This window comes from Emydura macquarii, unplaced genomic scaffold, assembly GCF_026122565.2.
Source record: "Emydura macquarii macquarii isolate MOO-44397 ecotype Brisbane River unplaced genomic scaffold, CSIRO-AGI_Emac_v2 contig_705, whole genome shotgun sequence".
In the NCBI taxonomy this organism is placed as follows: Eukaryota; Metazoa; Chordata; order Testudines; family Chelidae; genus Emydura; species Emydura macquarii.
Genome location: NW_027130842.1, coordinates 11,618,772 through 11,636,667, shown reverse-complemented (window position 1 = coordinate 11,636,667; position 17,896 = coordinate 11,618,772). Strand labels below are relative to the sequence as shown.

The 17,896-nt window shown below is 39.0% G+C and overlaps 1 protein-coding gene across 3 annotated transcripts in view; it reads right to left on the bottom strand.

The window, feature by feature from the left end:
• MTHFD1L (methylenetetrahydrofolate dehydrogenase (NADP+ dependent) 1 like) overlaps positions 1 to 17,896 on the bottom strand; it is a 229,645-nt gene that overhangs the window by 92,151 nt on the left and 119,598 nt on the right. The gene's annotated exons all lie outside the window — the stretch shown is intronic.

Here is a 17,896-nt window from a genome sequence, read left to right as displayed (position 1 = left end):
GCAGTCGCCCTTGTGGTCTGGAGTAGAGCCCATCTGCCCCGCCTATCCCTGTGGCTGGCGGCAATCACCACCAGGAGCCCAGGGCGGGGTGGTGAACAGCATTCAAACCTCTTGGCTGGGCATAATACTTTCCTTGGCTCATTTAGGCATCGGGCTACGGAGGAGGGGGTTTTGCCACAAGACCTTCTCTATGTTGGGTGCCCCTCTGTAGGCCCGGGCGGCTACCACTCTGTGGAGCCCCTCAGTGGCATATTAAAAGGCTGTTTGATGCCCCTTTTGCTCCTTTGCCTCCATTCCCCAGGTGGAGGCCACCTCCTGAGCAGTTCCCGGTGTGCCCTAGAAACAACCAGGGCTCGGGAATGTGCTTCATCTGGCGGGAGGAGGGAGGAGGGACTATCTTCAAGTGTCTAACTACCACTACAGCAGTTACTAATCTAACTAACCAATTAACACAAAAAATCCTAGTTTTAAGGTTTAAACACAGGGAATAAAGCGCTTGCAATGGAAGCGCAGGCAGCTCCAGTAACTGCCACGAGCGGAAAGAAGGAACTGAGGTGGCATAGGGCCGGCAGTGCCTCATATACTGCAGCATGTGCGCGAGAATCCGGGGGGCACCAGAGCCGGCCCTACGGGATCTGCTAAGGGAAAAAATGTTCCGGTAGCCGTGCACGGAGGCGTGCACACACCATAGTGGAATGGACATGAGCAATCACTCAAAGAACTTCCCTCTATTATTCCATCTCACATACTTTTACTGGATGGGGTTGGACCTGGATCTGAAACCTCCTTGAGGAAGGAGGAACCTGAGGAACCTGAACCTTGGGGAAGTTTAATCCAAATCTGAGATCACAGAATCATAGAATATTAGAGTTGGAAGGGACCTCAGGAGGTCATCTAGTCCAACCCCCTGCTCAAAGCAGGACTAACCTCAGCTAAATAATCCCAGCCAGGGCTTTGTCAAGCCGCAGCTTAAAAACCTCCAAAGATGGGGATTCCACCACCTCCCTAGGTAACCCATTCCAGTGCTTCACCACCCTCCTAGTGAAAAACATTTCCCTAATGTCCAACCTAGATCTCCCCCACTGCAGCTTGAGACCGTTTGCTCCTTGTTCTGTCATCTGCCACCACTGAGAACAGCCTAGCCCCATCCTCCCTGGAACCCCCTTTCAGGTAGTTAAAGGCCGCTATCAAATCCCCCCTCATTCTTCTCTTTTGCAGACTAAACAAGCCCAGTTTCCTTAGCCTCTCCTCATAAGTCCTGTGCTCCAGCCCCCTAATCATTTTTATTGCCCTCCGCTATACTCTCTCCAACTTGTCTACATCCTTTTTGTAGTGGGGGGCCCAAAACTGGACACAATACTCTAAATGCGGCCTTACCAATGCCGAATAGAGGGAAATAATCACTTCCCGCGATCTGCTGGCAATGCTCCTACTAATGCAGCCCAATATGCTATTAGCCTTCTTGGCAACCAGGGCACACTGCTGACTCATATCCAGCTTTTTATCCACTATGTGTGGCTCATCTCTAGCTTTTACAGAACAGACATGTAATTTCAAAATTAAAAGACTGGTTATTCACAATCATCTGGTCTCAGACAATGTCTAAGCAAATATAATACTAAATACCTATAAAATCATATTGATACTGTGCAATTTAACAGTGAAAGTAATAAACCATTGAAACAATTTACCAAGGGCTGTGGTGGATTGTCCATCATTGACACTTTTTAAATTCAGATTGTCTATTTCTTCCAAAAGGTCTGCTCTAGGAATTATATTGGAGACGTTCTATGGCCTATATTATACAGAAGGTCAAATCAGATGATCACAATGGTCCTTTCTGGCCCTGGAATCTATGGAACCATTAATTTATTAAATAAAAATATCAAAGGGAAAAATCTATATTAGATGAAATAACGATATTGTGTCTCTAGAGCTATTTGTACTAGTTTCTTTCCCACTTGCCATATATTCAATTGCTTCAAACCAAGCCTTTCCTCTAATTCCAATTTAAATAGACTATGTAAGAATTTCTTTTTTTAAGCAAGCACACAACTAATTTAGCAAATCAAGGGTTTAGAACTAAAGCTGGTCAAAAATTTTCTGATATTTTCTGATGGGGAAATCATTCTGCTTAATTGATGGAGTCAAAATGTTCCAGAGGAAGTGTCAATTCAGTCAAAAGTTTAGATGAAAAACAGGCAGACTGCCCAGCATGCCTACCTAGTTTCCCACTAGCCCGCCCTTCTGCCAAGCCCATTGGCTCCTTGGCTGACCACATGGTGGGGTGCTATGCTCCATTCTCCAGCAGTCCACAGGGTCAGCCAGGCTGCCTGTGGGGCAAGGTGAAAAGTTCTATTTCCGCCACAACCAAAACTTTTGAAAAATATTCCTCCTGTGAATAACTTTGAATGTTTGACCTTTCCATCCTGTTTTGGGACTCATTTTTCCCCAAAAAAGTTCAATTTTTTTTTGCAGGAGAAAAATTCTCTTTCCCAGCCATCTCTACTTATAGCAACACAAACTTTCCAATCTTAATACAAAAAAATTAAATGAAGTCATCACAGATGCAGGCAGCCATGAGAATAAACTAATGTCACTATAGTCATATTAAAAGCTGAGCCAAATATTGTATGTTTACTTTTGTCTGTTATATTTTTGTTGGAAGTAAATATTCAGCATAGTTGGAATTTGGTTAGATGACAGGTAAGGTGCAGGCAAAACTGATAAGTTCTTTAACTGGCTCATTGAAACAAAGCACAATGGTTCATCATAACATTGAGATACTTTAAAAAGTGGCTTAACATTAATTGAAGATGGGGAATTTCTCTCCAAGTGAGTGGTACATGGTCTGCCATTCCAAAGCCAATTAACCAATTCAACCAACATCAGTACTATTAATTAAGTGGAATAACAGAGGAACACATTCGGATGAACACAAAATTAATGTTTAATAATAAAGAAAGAAAGAAAGAAAGAAAGGTCTCAGTCAAATAACGCAGCCAATCATATAAACCTTTAAAAGTCAATCTGTGTCAAGACTTTCCATTGTTAAAATGTCAGCCATCTGATTTGCATCACAATATTTTCCTGTAATAAAATTGTAAATTCCTGCAGATGTTGATACAGATGGATCTGAAAAAACAATGCAACTTACCCTATGGCTATAAGTAAGTAAAGGAGACTATGTAACAAGCGGTATTTATACACAATACATCCGCTCTTTGAGAATCTTGGAGATAAATGTTATGTTGCCTTGTGCACCAACCCAGCTTTTTAGGTAAGTTCTGAATACAAAATATTTATTATGCTAGCAGAAAGAACTCAGTTTGATTTCCAGCTCTTTTGACTTATGAACTGAATAAATGTAATATACAATCACTGATGATAAATACAGAAACACACAATGTTTACACAGACTTACTTTTCTAACCCTAAACTCAATTCAAATCATACTTGATGAACTCTAAATTATCTTCACTGAGAAGGCCAGACATTAGAAGGAAAGATTCACACCCTGAATACCTGACTTCCCACATAAGCTTGCCGCCTTCATTTTCCAGATTCTTTAAGGCTACTATCACAACTTCAATAAAAATATAGCTTTTGTTGCATCAATCTGCTGCACATCTGCAACATACTGCTCCAAGGTTAGTGATTCTAATTCTTGGAGAATCAACATGGAAGCCAAAGTCACAGCAATGTTACAAATATAGCAAAAGAGCTTGCACCTCCATCTTCTACCTATTATCAGAGATGAATACAACTTTACTACTTGCACGCCCATCATTGGCATGTAACTGTAACCTGGGTAAAGGCCTCAAGATCAACGACAAGATTTACTACATGTTTTGGACGATCAACCTTGGAGGATTGTTCTGACATACAGGTCTGAAAAAGCCTAATTGCCTCTGTGCATTTGACTTTAGCAGCAGTGACAATCATGTTTATTTATCACAAGGCTCAGAGATACATTTTCTACATCTGTTTTTGTGTCATGTCACAAAAAGCTGAAAACAGCAGATGTTAAAACGTTGCTTTAGGGTAACAGCGGTTCAAGCTGTGTGGCTGACTGCAGATTTTGATAACAAAACATTTAGCCCTGACTAAATGTATTAAGTTTCATATTAAGCCAAAAAACAGTTTAGATTCAACCTGTCTAAATTCTGGCTTCAAGGATTTTATGAGTATTTCAATGAAAAGCACATCAAATTGCCAGTCTGACCTCTCTGAATGCACTAACACTTTCTTTTCACTTTTTGAGGTTCTCCTTCCAATTTGTCCTTCATGTGCAATTTGATCTTCACTCTCATTATTTTCATTGTACCCCAATCAGTGGAAAAGGTTAACTGTAAATGTCCACAATTAAGACAAGCTTGTGTCGACTACTTCAACTGAAAGGCACAGCAAGTCCACAAAAGTTAACAGTTTAATTTCAGTTTGGGGCAGGCAAATTTTATTTGGGCAAAATTAAGAAAAATGTTCCAACTATACCCAATCCTTTTTTAAAGTTTTCTATTGGTCTGGGTCAGTGTGTTCTGCATAACAGACTTTCTATTCATCTGGGTAAGAATAATGATTCTGCTCTTTGACAGCCCTTCCCCATAACTCCTCCATCACTTAACAAGCTCCCTTCTTCTTCTCCAATCCACTACTTGGATCATCTCTTACCTTTACCTTTTAATGGGGACACAATAGATCTTGCAGTCTCACAGCAAGACATCAAAACAACATGCATGACATTCCATTACTTCCCAGTTAGTTGTGTCTCAGATTACATTAAAAGCTGGAGAGGAACCCACAGAATTCAGTAGAGAGGGAGCTAAGCATTTTCAGCTCTTCATCCTCTTAAGTTCTCTTTCCCTTTAAATGCTGACACACCTACACTCAGCGCTTTACAAATGAACTGAACCCTGCACAATGGGAGAAAAGCTAGGCGTCAACAATACAACCATGGACAGGATGGATTTTCTTATTTTAAAGGCCAAAGTGGGAGAAACACAAAGTCAGGTACGTCAGAGCTTGATTTCTGTGTGAGGAAGGAAACAGGATGCAGTAGAAAAGCTGCTAGGATGAAGGCTACCAACTGCAAAGTAAAATAAAATGGAGAATAATGAGAAAATTAAGTAATGTGCCAAACTCTTGTACTTTGAAACCTGTTTGTGCTCAAATAATCAGTGCAATCACTTTTATATTATTTCCTGCTTTCAAATCAGTGTGCCAATGAAAACAAACAAATAGAGGCCATGGGGACTTAGGAAGGTTCAAACTGGTTTTAGTTCAATGATTACAAGATTAAGGAAACCATTTAACCAGCAATTATGAAAAACTATTAACTTAAAAGAACACATGTACTGCTTTATTTCAGGGTTATAATTTATATTATGTGTTTTGCCTCTAAAATAAAAGTGCAATCAGCTGTTATACATAAAATGTCAAGGGTTTTCAGGAAGAAATATACAATAAAGCCATGTCCATGACAAGAAATGGAGAAAACTATGATTAACAAACAAACAAAAAGACTAGAAAGTCAATTACACATTACAAAGCACAATATCAAATGGTCAGTCAAAATTTGTTTCTGGAAAGGTTATTTACTTACTGCCTGACTATTTTACATGTAGAAATTAAAAACCCATAAAAGAGCTTTTATTTTATTTTATTTATTTTTTTAAACTCAGTGAATCTTGCATTAGGATACCCGGCAAAAAAACAGAAAACGGTACACTTTCTGAATGTGCTCCTTTTTTAACTAGTTCCAGTCCTCCAAAGAAGGTGAGATGAAACAGTAGCATGATTGTCACTTTTTATTCTCTCACAGGAAACAGTCTATGTGGCCAGTTCCATAGGGTTCACAAGTTTTGTTTTTCAAATAAAATACTCAGAATGGTAGTTTTCAACTAAAGAAAGTTTAGAAAAGTATCTAAAAATCACAATAGATTATTGGGGCCACTAATATAAAATTTGAGAGGGGTAGCCGTGTAGTATAAAATGCTGCAATATGTCTCCTCAGCAACACAGGCTACTATGAACACATTACACCTGTTATCTGTTCTCTACACTTGGCTTCCCATAGAATACTGAATCAATTAAAGGTCTTGACCTCTATTTTCAAAGCTCTCCATGGCCTGGGCTTAGAATACCTAAATGACCATCTAAAACTCCGGGATGAAGAGCATGGTTAACAACTTAGCTCCTCTGGCACAATGCAACTCTCGACAATCAAAGTAAAGCTCGTCTGTGTGGGAGACAGAACTTTCTCTGGGGATGGCTCGATGCTGTGGAATGAACTCTCCCAGGAGTTAAGGACCATCAAAATTCTGACCACTTTCCACTCCAAGTGGAACATTTCTTTTACCTTGCTTTCTCTAATATACACAAGTAGCAATAGGTATATTTATTTAACAAACCAACTTACCAAAATAAGACATTCCACTCCACATATGAGAGAAAAACAATACATGACTAATGGGTAGCCACGTTGCTTAATGCACAAATGGAAGGCGCTCAGATAACTATGGCGGTGAGTGCGCTATGTGAACCTATATAGAACAGAATTATGGTTTTTGTAGAGGAAGATAAATTAGAAACCTCCCAGATTTTTCACTTTTCATTTCTTTCTTTTTTTTAAACCCTCGTGTTCTTTGTTGTTATTGATTTATTGTAAAGCTCCTATACTGGGATTTGTAATAAACATTTGAAAACAGTTTTTAGGACAGTGCACATTATAAATGTGTGTAACAAACCTGTCTGAAGCAGCTTTGACCTTGGATTAAAAAAAGTTGGCTCAATTAAAAAAAAAATTAGAATGTCTATTACTCTATTTTTAAATTATTTATACCTTTAACCCCATAAACAATGATGCACCTACATATATTTTCCCTCACATTACTGATTACTCACATGTGCAAAGTTCACTTTTATTTAATAGATAATTAAAACCAAAACCAAACAAATCAAGACACTCCACCTGCACATGCTTCTTCCTCTGCAGAGAGGATGAGAGAACAATACCACGGATGTTAGTCATGTGACTTAATGAACTACTGAAATGCACTCAGATATTTCAGAGATGAGTATAGTATAAAAACCTATAGAGAATACAACAGTGTGCAGAATTTTGGATTCCTTTTTCAAGAGGACAGAACCCAACAGCTGCTGTAGAAGCTACATTTTTCATTCAGGCTTGCTATAAATAAGGCTAACTTTAAAAAAAAAATTACTTGAAATGGTCTGAACCATCTTCACTGCAGCTCAACTTCTTGAAAAGATATAAGGCTGGATTCTTGTTTGCATTAAGACCTCTTTAAATTGCTTTGTCAGTGTAAAGCGTGACCATAACTTGGGTATAAAAGCAATTAACTCCCATATTGCAGAAACATGTAAAGAGGCCCTATTGTAAACAAGAATCAGTCTATTACTGGAGTGCAAACTTTTTCTGAGAATATTTTGTTGCTCAATTCTATTCTACATTTTTGTACAGTGCCCCAGTAGTATTTGAGACCTGTTATTAAAGAAAAAATTAAATATATAATATTTAGTAATACAAAGGGCACTCAGATCCTACAGGGATAATGTATACATATATTCTAAATCAAAATGCTAGAACAGGTTTAAAGTAACAATGGTTTTTCTATTTTGTTTAAGGTTCATCTAATCATGATCTAAAAAGCAAGTACATTTTAACATAGTGCAAGTAGCTTGGAAGAGGATTCCAGTCTATATTGAGCCAAGCCCAGAATAGTGAATTATTATGGGACCTTAGACAAGTCACTTAATTTCCTTATACCTTGGTCAATTCAGCTATCAAAACAATTAAAAAGCAGAACACGCTTGCTTAGGAAAGAGATGCAGTTTGTAAACCAAATACTTCTGAGGGTTCGGCCAAAGGGAGGGGGAAAATAAGAGAAAGCTCAGAAACATATGGATACAAGAAAAAGGATGACAACAAGAAAGAGATATTTGTGGGAGAGGCATAAAAGAAAAACCAAGGGAAATTGTTCTTTTTCAACTTTCTACAAAGAAGGTACTTGTCAGAGAAGTCTATAATTCCACTTTGAGGGTAGTGATGGTATGAGCAAACCTCTCTAATGGCTCCCTATCATGGTTTATGTCATCACCAGAATCCCTCAATGGAATTATTGCTTTGCTATGCGTAGTTGGGGATATTTTATTTCTTGTACAGTATGAAGGATGTCAGAAAAATCAGAACACAGTGTTGCGGTTCATGCAGCTGATCAGATTTCATAGTCATGATTACTTTGGAAAAATAGTAAAGTTTCTTCACCTAAAAACACATTTATCATGCTACAACTCAATATGTAAAACAGTTTCACATTAAGCTGTGCACACAAGTTTAGATTTATGGACTGTTGGAAGACTCACAAAAAGAGCAACATTTTTAATCTGCAAGGCTATTCTGAAGTTGTGATAAGAAAGCTCATTTATTCCACAACAGAATTTCTCGTAAACTAAAGCTGATTTTAGATTAAATTAACTTCAGTACTTTCTATCAACAAATCAAAATCAAAACAAAACACTTGTACTGGAAGAACCAAGACAGACACCTACACATGAGGCTAAGTTTCAGGACGCAGAATAGTGAGAGCCTGAATTCCTGAACAATGCAAAAGGAAATGGAAACTATGAACTGCTAGCCGCCTTTTACTCCGCTGATGTAAACATATCTGTTATGGTGCAGCTGTCTGCTGGTAAACTCAGGAAAAGAAGAGTTCAAAGTCACAGGAGCCTACACGAACTCTGAACCTGGAGCTCAAGGCATGTTAGCTGTAATGTACTGATAGAGTCTTGTTTAAGTGACAAGTACCAAGGTGCACAGATGCCAAGAAAAACTAGGTTGTATTAGTGATTTATCTAACAGGATACCACATTTTTGTTAGTGCAGCTAGGGATGAATAAACCAGATGTTTGTCCATTTTGACTCTCGTAATTTATTGAACCCGACCCTCTACCCTTATGACTGATTTTGTAATTTAGTAAGCTCAAACCTTTTCAAAGTTTTAAAAGAATGGGGCTTCCCTGTTCCCTTTACTTCTGATGGGTCCTTGGATTCCAGTCAACTCAACCAGTACCCATTCTCTGAAATTCTCTAACATATGCTCCTGTTTTCATTGTCCATATAGTGTCTAATACACTATGTTGCGACAAAAGTCTGTGGAGCTGGAAGAATATATATGGCAGATGTTGCAGCTATCAGCTAGTTGAGGGACAAATACGGGCAGAGAGGGGGGGGGGGGGGGACCACACTCATGGACATGAGAAACATTTTTCATTCTGTAAAGAATTAGGTGGTTGAATTTAAAAGACTTAAGCTCCTATTTCGCTGCATAGCTGAGAGGCAGAGGTATACACTGAACTGAGTATATAGTATTTTCCCACTGAATTTGGCTGAACATATGGTCATTCAGCTGAGCTTCTAGACCATGAGGATTGTCCATTCTTAACTGCAATGATATCAACTGAAAGATGCCATACACTATGGCAGCACGTTCCCTACAGAGCTGAAAGCTGGGATTTCCTCAGTGTTGACTGCTAATCCAGACTGCTGGTATTACTGCACTAGCAGCAATATCTGGGAATTTCAGGTTCCTATGTCAGTTATTCATGGTTTGGTTTTGCAAAATGCTTTTAGCTAAAGTTTAAATTCATCCTCGGACAACTAGATTATATGAAAATTTTATATGAATATTTTACAATATTAGACTTCTATCTGGAGGGACTGCCTTTTTGTTCTGTGTTTGTACAGCACCTAACACAGTGGAGTCCTGGTCCATGACTGAGACTCCTACATCCTACAGTAAGACAGAACAACAACAGGAACAACACGCAACAAAAACCTGAATTTCTGACTCCAAGGAGCTAACCTCCAAAGGTAAATCCATAGCATGATATTATAACATCGCACTGCTATAGGAACGGTCTCTCTTTAAAAAGTTTGTCCTTAAATAGGGAAATGACATAAAAGTCTGAAGAGAATATGAATTCTAGAAAGATGCCTTTAAACTAAACAGCAGAGTTGTTACTTATAGGGCTGGCCAAAAATTTTCTATCAATGCTGGTTTTTTTGATGGAAAAGTAGGATTTTTGAACTTTTTTTTTTGCACAAAGGTCTGCTTTCTACAGAAAATTTCATTTTTTTTTTTTTTTTTACATAAACCAAAATATTTAAGCTGAAAACCAAAATATTTTGATTCAGATATCCTGCTGCAGTGCCTCAAAGCAGCTGCAGTTTCCTCATATCCCCATTCTAATCTGTGGTCTGGGCTCCCCAAACAGACTACATCTCTCATGATACAATGCCAGAAACTCCAATGGTGCAGCTGCTTTTTCTCACTGTCAGGTGAGACCATGGTGCATCATGGGAGATGTAGTCTGAACTGTGAGCCAGGACATTGTGGAATCAAAGAAATAAGCATTACATTTATTAATAGAATGCTTGGCCTGAAACTGGTCATGGAAGGCCTGGCCTGAAGTTGTAGCCTGAAACTAAAATAGAAGCCCCAGGCTAAACCATTAACAGAATGCCTCAACTGAAACTAGGATAAAGTTGTTAAAATCCCACAAGTGGCTCTGAACCACACCCGAGAAGCAAGTTCTCTGTTATGAGCCCTAAGCCTTATTGAAGTCTGAACTGACTTCAACTGTTTTGATAAGTACCAGTACCTGCCCCCCTTTGTCTTACTGGCCCCATAGAAACTTACTCCCTAGAAATTAGCATTTGAACAAGGATTGTGTCACCACCCATCTTCAGGAGTTAACCAGGGTCCCTGAAAACCTGATTGTATAATCAAGTGACTCATTGGGCGTTCCTGTGAGGGCATCTGGTGTGCCCCACTGTGCATTGTGATTGTCTTTCCTGTTAAGTATAAATTGTTAATCAAATTCCATTATACGATCAACATGTAAATGAACTTAAGCAAATATAAGTCTTTTGTATCTGGTAGCCAGGGGAAGTACATTTGCCCAGCATCTAGACATGCTGCTTGACTTCCCTATAGCCACCTGGGTTTTCCCTATGGCTATAGTATTCCCCATAGCTATGGTTATGTGATTGTGTGTGTGTCACAATTAAAGCTGCACCCGATCCTACTCTAAAATGTAGCTGTGTGATTCTTTTCCACGACAACATATAGAATAGAATGGAAACGTAATTCACCAGGACTACAATTAATGCAAGGCACCAAGGCAGCATTGCTGAATCAAAGTATTTCAGTTTTCAGCTGAAATAGTTTGTTTTCTGACTCCTGCCAGAAAGCAGAACTTTTCCCATTGAAAATTTCACCAGAGACTATGTTTAAAAAAAGGGTTTGTTTGTTTTTTTTGAAATTTTTGAGGGGTGGGGTCAGCTCATTTTCCAGCCATTGCTAGATAGTTGGCTTAAATGTGTCTCTTTTTCCACTATCAATCTCTTTCCACCAATACTTTCATATGCTTTACATACATTTAATAAAGTAATTGTTACAATGACTCTGGTGTAAGCAGGTTGGTATTATTATCTCCATTTTACAGATGGAGAAACTGAGACTAAGTAAACTTAACTTATTTAACTTAGGCCAGATAGCAGGATATAGAACTCTGATATCCTGATTTCCACACCATTGAGACTATACTTCTTCATTTAATTTCATTTGTTTTCAGGAAGACACATTTAATCAAAATATATCAGCTTCATCTAGTTCTTTTGCTTTGCAAAGTCTGAAGATGTACAAGTAGAAACATTCACATGTAATACAAATTCTATTTTTACGTACTCTTCATTCAAGAGCATTTCTTATTGCTTTGTAGATAATAGATTTGAAATTAGTAAAATAAAAACCAGAACATGACAGATGCTTTGGCCATGTTTGTGCAAAAATCGTCCTTTTTACACTTTGATGGTTCAGATATTTTTTCCTCTTGAAAATGTGTGGAGTCACTGTTGACGTTTCTGCTTTGAAAGGTTGTGCACAGTACCAGCCTAGTATATGCTCAAGTCCCTGTTGAACCAAGCATGAGATCTCAAACATAGGTCTATGATGCTCGTGCAGTCTACTACCAGAGTTGGTCCCCTATTTATATAACTTTTAAATTTATTACTATAGCTTATACAACAGAAATATTAAAGAGATATCATCATCAGCTTGAAATCTAGTCAACTACAAAAAAGAACTAGTTTAATGTACTACGCATGCCCCTGAATCTCTTTGCCAAGTTTTGTGGCTTTACAATAACATTTTCTTATTTTCTCTGCCCTGGTGTGGTGTAACAGACCTACAATAACAACTAGCAAGATTCCCCTTGCTATCAGGGCAAACAATAAAACAGACTACTTACAGTGTTGTTGAATGAATGCATTAACTGAAAAACAGAAAAAAGTTATCTGAAATTATTTGTAATCCTCTTAGGTGTTATTTGTAGCAATAGTAGATAGAAGAATTCAGAAAGAAGGGTTGGTCTTTTTCAAGTCAACTGTGTCCCCTTTAATACCATTGCTAACACACATTTTCCTCTAACGTACTAAAACTTCCTTTTGCTATGACAGATGACCTTACCTTTAATGTACATGTTATATACCTTAATGTACATGTAATGTACCTTAATGACATGTTATCAGTCTTTAGCAAAGAATTATTGTAGGGTTTAAAAAACTAAAACGTCTTTACTTATGTGGAGTTCCATGGAACGATAATTAAACACAACAGCAGCATCAGTAGATCTCACTGAGAAATTTTTGAGACAAGGCCATTGGCCAGTGCTGTTTACAGCCTTTAAAAGAATTCTGATGGGATACAGTCTAATTTTAGAACCGATTTCCCCTTTTAACTATTGCAATAATGTACTGGATGCTTTAAGCTGAAATGGGTTTTCTTACAACTAAATTGTGGTTAATTCTGGACACCTCAACACCAGAAATATGTAGATATTTATTTACTTCCTTTTGTAAAAATACACCTCTCTAAAGATCTGGGCACAAGTACAACTTCATGTGAGCAAACTCCTTCTCCCTTTAATCTTCACATTTGACTCCTCCAACTGCCTCAGGGAAAACCTAGGAAAAGATATTGACTTTTCAAAGCATGTTGCAAAGCCTATCAAGATAGGATCTGAAAAATCAAGAGGAAGAAGAGGGAGAGAATTAGGATCTCTTCACTGAAAACCTGTCCTCTCCCAATTCAGCTTTTAGCTTGAGCACTTCTGCCAGCCATTGATTTTGTAGTTTTGTCCATTTCATGGAAATGTAGGGGTGACTGAGAAGTAGAATAAAACTTTTAACATGCATGTTTGACTACAGTGTATTTTTAGAAGCCGTGGAAATACAAGGAACTGGTAGTAAAGGGAAATGGAAAGTGTGCTGAGTAAGCATGTTTTCTACAACAGCAAGTAGAGTATCCTTGGAGACTGCCACAAATCACAGAGCAAGAACACAGTGTTAAATCAGCTAGCATTAAGAGTTGAGTGGTTGTGTGTGTTTTCAGATTGGCACCGTTATCAGAGGAAGGCAGATAGGATATCTTGCCAGTTCCCTTCACTCTGCTTTGGTCATAAAACAAAAAGTGTTTGCACGCAAACAATGGAACTTAGTTCCCCAGAGAATGTAACAGATGCCACACTGCAGAGAGCAGTTAGAATGATCCATGTTAATATCTTTTGGTCCAATCACTCAGGGCATGCCAAGTATTGAGTCATCCATCACTCGTATGTAAGGTTACATCATAATGTATGTACCGTTCTAGATCAGGTTGCTATTCAGCTAGAATCTCCCTCCCTGTGACGGGGTTTACAGACCCCACAGAAAGCCTCAGGGAGTGAAGGAGCATTCCCTGAGCCTTTGTGGGTCCCCACACCTCAGCAGCTGTAGCGCAGGCTCCAGATGAAGGATCTGATTAAAAGGAGACTCTGACAGTCAAGCAGGGAGAGAGTGAAGGAGATAGTGTCTGAAGGGAGGAAGCCAGTTTGCATTTTCTGGGACAGAGCGATCCACATGAGAAGGGTCTGGACAATGGGGAAGGCCCTACCAGGAGGCCAAGGGCCTGACTTTTCCTGCCCCTGCTCCCTGCCAAGGGAGAATAACTGGACACTGAGAAGAGGGCTAGGGAGTATCCATCTGACTCTGTCTGAACTGCTGACAGAGAGAGATTGGGAACCCTACATGGGGATGGGGGGGTAGGGAAAGGGAGAGGACCACACCCCAAACAGGAGAGAGAGTGGGGAGGTAGGAAGTGGTCCAGGCAGGAGAGGCTGGTCTAATGTATCAGGAAGAGGCAACTGAAATACTCCTCAGCCTTCCTCCCTGGGCAGCGACCCAGGGGAGAGGAAGGGCTCGGGTCCCCTACCCTCCTGGCCATCTGGGAAAACTCAGGGAGCACCAGGGAACAACAGACTCCAGCTCAGCCACCAGGCCCACAGACTGCCTGGAAGGCCATCCTAGGACTTTGGGGACTGTTGAGCCACAGCCTGCCCACTGGCCTTCAAGCGAAGCCTGCTACAATCTCCCACAATTCTTCACTAAGACAAAAACTTTGCAAGGGATAGTTCCTTCGACCCCACTCCTCCGCCTAATGCAGGTCAGGGCCAATTCATTATGAGCAGGGACAGTAGTCTTCACCATAATTTAAACAATCTTTTTAAGGTACATGTCTGGTGAAACTACTACAATGGAAAGTAGCTTCTATTTATTTTCATTCATATTGAATTTTAGCTGGAGGGCATCTTCTTGTGAACTGATTATGGGGAAAGTAACAAGAATGATATTCTTGACAAAGTAGCTGAGCCTTGTTTTATGAATTTGTGAAAAGGGACATCTCCTAGTTTTAACCTGCAGGAAAAACAGTCTTTCACTGTTATCTATTCGTCTCAGTGGAAAAAAAATATTGACATGTATTGGCACTAAATCTATAAATTACTCTTCAAGATTATGCAGGGAGGCTAGAAAGAGAGCTGTTTACTGGTGAGAGTCTACAAAGAGAATAAAAAAAGTTTCAAAGTCATGGAGAAGTTAATATCAACAAATAGTAAGCCTTTCCATAAATGGCTCGGGGAGAAAAAATACCAGTTTGTGGCAGTAGTAGTTTAAGAGAAAAAGAAAAAACTTTTCATGAGGAGGAATATACAACATAAGCCAAAGAACAATAATTGGTAACTTAGGCCCGTGACACTGCAAAAATCAGAGTGGGGTAGCTAGATGTGTGAGAAATGCAGAGGAACCTTGATCTGCATGGCTGATTCTAGGAGCTTCCAAGATTGCTTCTGAACTTGCTAGCAGGAATCCCACCTACATCTTTTATGTTTATGTCTGGCTAGTGGAGTTAGTCCTCTGATCAGAAGTTGGTCTGGTAAAATTTTTCAAATCCTAGCATTCAGGATCCAGACAAACTACAGGGTTTATAGCCTACATTATAAAATGACTGAACTGACATCAATATACTTTTATTGTTTTACTTAGTATTCTTGGGAAAGGAAGAAGGATCCAGCTGCTGAAAATCACTCTGAGAAAGTAACCATTTGTAGAGCTGCACTGATCATAGAAAAGAATCACAATTGATGGGTGAGATGAAATCACTTGGGTCATGTAGTCCCCAATTCCTAGGGACAGCAGAATTGTAATATTTCCCACTAAGACTTTTAGCTAACTCAGCTAGATTACAAGCCAATTTATCCCACACTCCTCCTGGTTAAGCCATTTGTCTAATAACTAATGTGAATTTCTCCATTTTCCATTTAAGACTATCATACTTCCTTTAGCCAACTCAGCAAGAGAAGTCCCTTTGCAACCTACTATTAATAATCTCTCAAATATTTGTACTCACGTCCTCCCTTATTCACCTTTCCCTAAAGTCACTGTTTTATCATATATTTCTACATAATATACATTTCTTTCACACACTCTTATTTTATATCCTTTATCGTTTGAGGTGCCCTTCTCTGAACTCCCAACTTTGTGTGTCCTTTTACTAATGCTGTAATGAAGGGCCCCAAATTGTATGCTGGATTCCAAATTGGCTGCAGTAAAAAACCAAACCTGCAAAAGCCCTGGCTTATGAGACTATTACTCAACCCTCTGAAAGCTCTTCTTGTGATATGGGGATTGATACAGGGTCCTCATGTGTGAAAAGCATCTGCACTGTTCCTGAGCTACATTTCCACTCAGAACTTATAATCAGAGCTTAAGTTGAAGGTACTTTAGAAGCATTAGTTCATTATGCATTTGCAGGGGAACAAAAGGCATGTCTACACTGCCCCACAGTTTGGACTATGAGAGTGTGAATAGCAGTGCACACTTATGTGGATGCAGCAGTCATGAATTAAAAAGTTCCTATTTCACATTAATGTAGACCTTTTTGAAGAGGACTGCATTAATGCAAAGTAAGAACCTTTTAGTTCACACCTGCAGCATCCACACAAAAGAGGTACAGCTCAGCATTTTGGTTTGCACTGCTATTCATACCCCTGTAGTCAAAATGTGGGACAAGTGCAGACAGGCCAAAAGTTGCCTTTGTCAACTTCAGTAAAGATATCAACATAGCAAATCAAGTATTAAATAGAGCCAAAAAGTAAGACCTATAATCCAATGAAAGAAGACAGATACATTTACCCAAAGTTTAAAAGTTGTAGCACACATGAACTCTTCATGTGTTCTAATCTTATCCATTTTTTCTATCATGACCAAGCTAAAAAAAAAAATATATATCAAGAATGAAGAAATATGGCCATTAAGAGTAGCAATCCCACCACAACTCACTATTTTAACCATACTTTCAAAAGACATCTCTTTCCCACCTGTAGGATGGACAACTCAGTTCAATACAATTTTATATAATCAAAGAACAGGACTTCAAATGTAAACACCCAACCCTCAAAACCATACACCAATTTGCTCAATTCTGCTGTTCTCCAGGACTGGTTTAGCCATACCATGTGTACTGTATCTTTGATCTGTAAGAGCCACATTTATCTATAGTTTATGAATTGTTGATTTGGAATGTGCTGGAAATGTTACCCAATATGGCTTCATGTGAACTTTAGTGAGGTCCCAAACTTACTACAGAAAAGTACTTTCACCAGTCTACCTGGATTGAGCAGCAACATTGCTAGGTTGCATGTACTACTGAGCCTAGCTCACTAAATCAACAGAACAGTAACTGTGCTTTGTTAGTAGAGTCTAGTTTTGTGGGCATGATATACATTCTTCAGTTACATTCATGTACAGTACATGTTTTTCAGCATAATACAGTGCCAATGACTAGGGTGACTAGATGTCCCAATTTTACAGGGACAGCCCCTATAGTCAGAGCTTTTTCTTATACAGGTGCCTATTACCCCTCATCCCCATCCCGATTTTTCACATGTGCTATCTGGTCACCCTACCAATGACCAACTGTTGGCAAGTTTCAGCACATGCAATCAAATCTCAAGTTTGAAGTCCATATAGTTTTTGACTGATCATTGTTTTGTCTTTTCCCTCAATTACAACCAATCTCAGACCACTCAGATGTGTAGAGCAAAGCAAAGTAGCTGAAAATAACAATATATATACACATGTAATTGTTTGTTTTTGAGACTCATAAAAGTATCCCCAGAGAACAGTTGTCAAGATGATATTGTTTCACCAACGCATGTATAACTGGGTTTAGCACAGGACTGGGGGGCCTGGAATTTTTGAGTTTTAATCCCAGAGCAGACATCAATTCCATCTATGAATTTTGACAGTTCCTAATCAATGTGCCTCAGCCTGTGCACATGCAATGGAATCCCAAAGCAACATCTATTCAATTAAAATTCCCACTCAGTTTACATATGTATGCATGTGCAATGCCAATAGAAAACTGGGAGACTGGTAGTTTTGTCTGACATAATCCAGTGCATCAAGCATAAGTATGTTTTTCAAACATCTCCAGCT